This window comes from Nicotiana tabacum, chromosome 24 (genome assembly GCF_000715075.1).
Source record: "Nicotiana tabacum cultivar K326 chromosome 24, ASM71507v2, whole genome shotgun sequence".
NCBI lineage: Eukaryota > Viridiplantae > Streptophyta > Magnoliopsida > Solanales > Solanaceae > Nicotiana > Nicotiana tabacum.
Genome location: NC_134103.1, coordinates 59,466,769 through 59,471,599, shown reverse-complemented (window position 1 = coordinate 59,471,599; position 4,831 = coordinate 59,466,769).

Here is a 4,831-nt window from a genome sequence, read left to right as displayed (position 1 = left end):
AGTAGTATGAGAGATTGATGGTTATAGAAAATCATAAGTTCGTGAGAAAGAATAGAGGAGGGCATCAAGAGTGGTATGGTTACCAACTTTAGAGCACCAATAAAGCCTTACAGTCCGGAGGCATTTCAACGAAGAAGGAAGTGGGTGCCGTTATGGTAGCCCAAGGCCTGAAGTCTCCCCTCACCTATCAAACACCACCACCAGCATATCAGCCTTCACCCCTAAATTACACATTACCATTCTACTACCTACCATACCTACAATACCCAGCCAACATACTACTACTCATCTCTACCTGCCCGTCCGAATTACCCAAAACCCCGACCAAACTTCGACAGCAGAACTCCTAGACAATACACCACCATTGCTGAACCCATAGTCCAATTATGCGAGAGACTGAAGGCCACCGATTATGTCACTCTTATTCCTGTAGTCACTATTGAAAACCTTCTCAGTGGGTTAACCCCAACAAGACTTGTGCCTATCATTCAAGCATGAAGGGACACACTATCGAGGAATGACGTACGTTGAAAGACAATATCCAAACATTGATTGACACCAAGGTCATATAGATAAAGGAATCTGCACCAAATATCCACAATAACCCCTTCCTGATCATAAGGGTTAGGGAGTAAATATGATCGAGACTGATGAAGAATGGGATGAGGAAGGATCTATCATTCTTATTCGAGAGGGAGACACTTCTATGACATCTACTATCACACTCTTGCCGATTGTGGTACAGACCAAGGTGCCATTAGAGGTTGGAGTGGCTACACCCAGGCCATCATTCACTGTGATGGTAGCTCCATCGCCATCTTACAAACATGATGTTGCTCTATGGGGTTATGTAGCAGAGGCAAGAAGAAAAGGAAAAGCCAAGCTGGAAGAGACAGGTGCACCCAGGGAATATCTAGAACCGGCAGGGTCTACACACCGAAAAATGTTGGGGGAACAAGTAAGGAGACCGCAGAAAAAACACCTATTGTAGAGACAGGTACTGATGACCTTTGGAGGAAGGTACATGTGAGGGAGTATTATGTTGTTGATCACCTAAACAAAACTCCCGCTCAAATATCTATCTTATCATTGCTACAAAATTCGGATGCACACAAGAACGCCTTGATGAAGGTGTTAAGTGAAGCCTACGTACTCATTGGAATCACTAGTGGAGAGATGGCAAACATGGTAGGACAGGAGCTGGAGAGTCACAAGATCACTTTCCATGAAGACGAGTTACCACCGGAGGGGTTAAGTCATAACAAAGCATTGCACATCACTGTGCAATATGAAGATAAGTTCATTGCTCGAGTTTTGATTGACGGGGGTTCAAGTCTGAAATATGTGCTTTGACTACTCTGAAAAGACTGGGCATAGGTATATCGGAGATATCAATGGGAAGCATGAACGTGAAAGCAATCGATGGGTCCCAAAGAGCTACAATTGGAGAAATTAACCTGGATCTGAAGATAGGCCCTACCATTTTCGATGTCGAGTTCCAGGTGCTGGAAATATCTACTACCTATAGTCTGTTGTTGGGACGACCATGGATACACATGGCTGGGGCGGTTGTTTCTAATTTACATCAAGCCGTGAAGTTTGAGTGGAATCATTAGGGGCAGTTATCCATGGAGATAGAAGCAATCCCATCTCTACCAACCAGACTGTACCAGCAGTTGAGAACATAAGGAGGTTGGGAGGAGAAACATTCTACAACATTGATCGGGTGAATACGGTCGAAAAAGGACAATGGTGGAGCAACAAGGTGTTAATCATGCTTATGTGGTTAGGGTATGAACCATGCAAGGGTCTTGGTCCTAAACTTCAAGGGATAACAGAACCAATACGACCACACACTCAGGGCACAACCTTTGGTCTCGGGTATGAATACACTATACAAGAATATAATGATTGGTCACCACCATGGCAGGATTTCCCCTACCCATTGCCTCAGCCCATACCACTGCTACACCAGACATTCCGCCAGGCCGATATGATTTAGGGTTCGGAAGAAGATGAGATTTTGGTTGGCATGAGGAGCCTATTTTTGGATGAGGAGGATATGGACTATAGTGCAATATTGGAGGAGGAGGAGGAGGAGGAGGAGGAAGAACTTACCATTCAAACAGTAGGAGAAGGAGTTTTTCTCAGGAACTAGACTGCTACACCATCCCGGGCTCGCCGAGCACCTGGGTAGCTTTGGCAGAACTAGCTTGATTTCCTTTAAAATTATTTTCTGGCGTTTAAGACATTTCAGTATTTTGTTTTGAAATAATTACTCGAGACATCGAGTCGTATTTGTCGGATAGTTTTAAGTTTTAATTAACGCATCACTATTTTTAGTTTATTTATATTATTATCTTTCTACGTTCTTTTCAGCATAATTATTACCTATCCTATTGAATCTACAACTGTGACATGTAATGAGACAACACAACACAATGAGAGTGATTCAAAAGGTAGGGAAAATGATATAATACCCGAGGAAATTGCCAGGGAAGAAGAGGATTTCGAGAACAAACCGAAGTCCAATATGGAAGAAATTGAGGCAGTTAATTTAGGAGATTCCAAAATAGTAAAAGATACTCGCATTAGCATTCACCTATCACTGGCAGGCTGGGAAGAGTATATAAGATTTCTGAAGGAATGTGAGGACATTTTTGCATGGTCTTATGATGACATGACAGGGTTGAGCATATCCATAGTAGCCCACAAGCTACCCACCAACCCTATGTGTCCACCGGTAAAGCAGAAACTCAGAAAATTCAAGATAGACATGAGTTTGAAGATAAAAGAGGAAGTTACCAAGAAAATCAAAGACAAGGTCCTTCGAGTGGTCTAGTATCCAACTTGGTTAGCCAATATTGTATTAGTACCAAAGAAAGACCGGAAATTCAAGGTGTGCGTTGACTATCGAGATCTGAATAGAGCAAGTCCTAAAGCTTATTTCCTGCTACCCAACATACACATATTGATCGATAACTGCGCCAAGCATGAACTACAATCCTTCGTTTATTGCTTTGCAGGATACCACCAGATTTAGATGGACGAAGAGGATGCAGAAAAGACAGCCGTCATTACGCCATACGGAATATACTGCTAAAAGTTGATGCCGTTTGGATTGAAGAACGCCGGGGCAACCTACATGAGGGCCATGACCACTCTCTTTCACGATATGATACACAAGGAAATAGAAGAGTACGTGGATGATGTTATCATCAAGTCTAAGAAGAGTTTGGATCACATAGCAAACTTGAGAAAATTTTTCGACTGACTACGAAAGTACAATCTGAAATTGAATCCTGCAATATGTGCTTTCGAAGTCCCTGTCAGAAAGCTTCTAGGTTTCATCATCAGTCGCCGCAGCATTGAGTTAGACTCGTCAAAGATCAAATCCATTCAGGATCTATCGCCACCAAAAAGCAAAAAAGATCATCTCAACTATATCAACTGTTTCATAGCACAATCGACGGTAATATGTGAACCAATCTTCAAGATGCTGAGATAGGATGCTGCAATAAGTTTGACTAAGGAGTGTCAAAAAACTTTCGACAGGATCAAGGAGTATCTGTACAAACCTCCTATGTTGGTCCCACCGAAGGCCAGGAGACCTTTATTGTTGTACCTGTTTGTGTTAGACAGAGCGTTTGGATGCGTTTTGGGACAACATGATGAGACTGGAAGGAAGGAACAAGAAATATACTATTTGAGTAAGAGGTTCACTCCTTACGAAGCTTGGTATTCTTTATTGGAACATACCTGTTGTGTCCTGACATGGATAGCCCAAAAGTTGAGGCACTATTTCTCTGCATACACCACATACCTCATATCAAGAATGGATCTGCTAAAGTATATTTTCCAGAAAACTATGCCTACTGGCAAAATGGCAAAATGGCAAATACTACTAAGTGAGTTCGATACCGTCTATGTGACTCAGAAGGCAGTTAAGGGGCAAGAATTAGCTAATCACCTGGCAGAGAACCCCGTGGACGGAGAATATGAACCATTGAAGACGTATTTTCCCGACGAGGAGGTATCTTTCACAGGAGAGGATATTGTCAAGGCATATGACGGTTGGAGGATGTTCTTCGACAAAGCCGTAAACTTCAAATGAGTGGGTATTGGAGCTGTCTTAGTATCGAAAACCATTCAATATTATCTAGTATCCGCCAAACTCGGGTTTTCGTGCACCAACAATATGGTAGAATATGAGGCTTGCATTCTAGGACTCAGATTGGCCATCAACATGAACGTCTAGGAATTACTGGTAATCGGAGACTCAGACTTGCTAATACATTAGGTAATTGGAGAATGGGCCACCAAGAATACCAAGATATTGCCATACTTACATTGTGTGTAGGATATGGTCAAAAGGTTCTCAAAGATAGAATTCAAGCGTGTCCCTAGAATCCAGAATGCGTTCGCAGATGCACTGGCCACTATATCTTCGATGACACAACATCAAGATAAGAACTATTAATCCCATCCCATTAGGAATCCGCAAGCAACATGCTTACTGCGCTCACGTCGAAGAAGAGTTTGATGGGAATACATGGTTTCACGATATCAGGGAATATTTAAAGAAAGGAGAATACTCAAAAAATGCTACACACACCCAGAAGCACATACTTCGGAGGCTAGCAAATAACTTCTTTCAGAGTGGAGGAATTCTGTATAGAAGGACTCCCGACATAGGTTTACTAAGATTTGTCGATGACAAGGAAGCATCTAGGTTGCTCGAAGAGATACATGCCGGAACCTGCGGACCTCACATGAATGGGTTTGTTAGCCAAGAAGATATTAAGGGCAGGATACTTCTAGATGACCATGG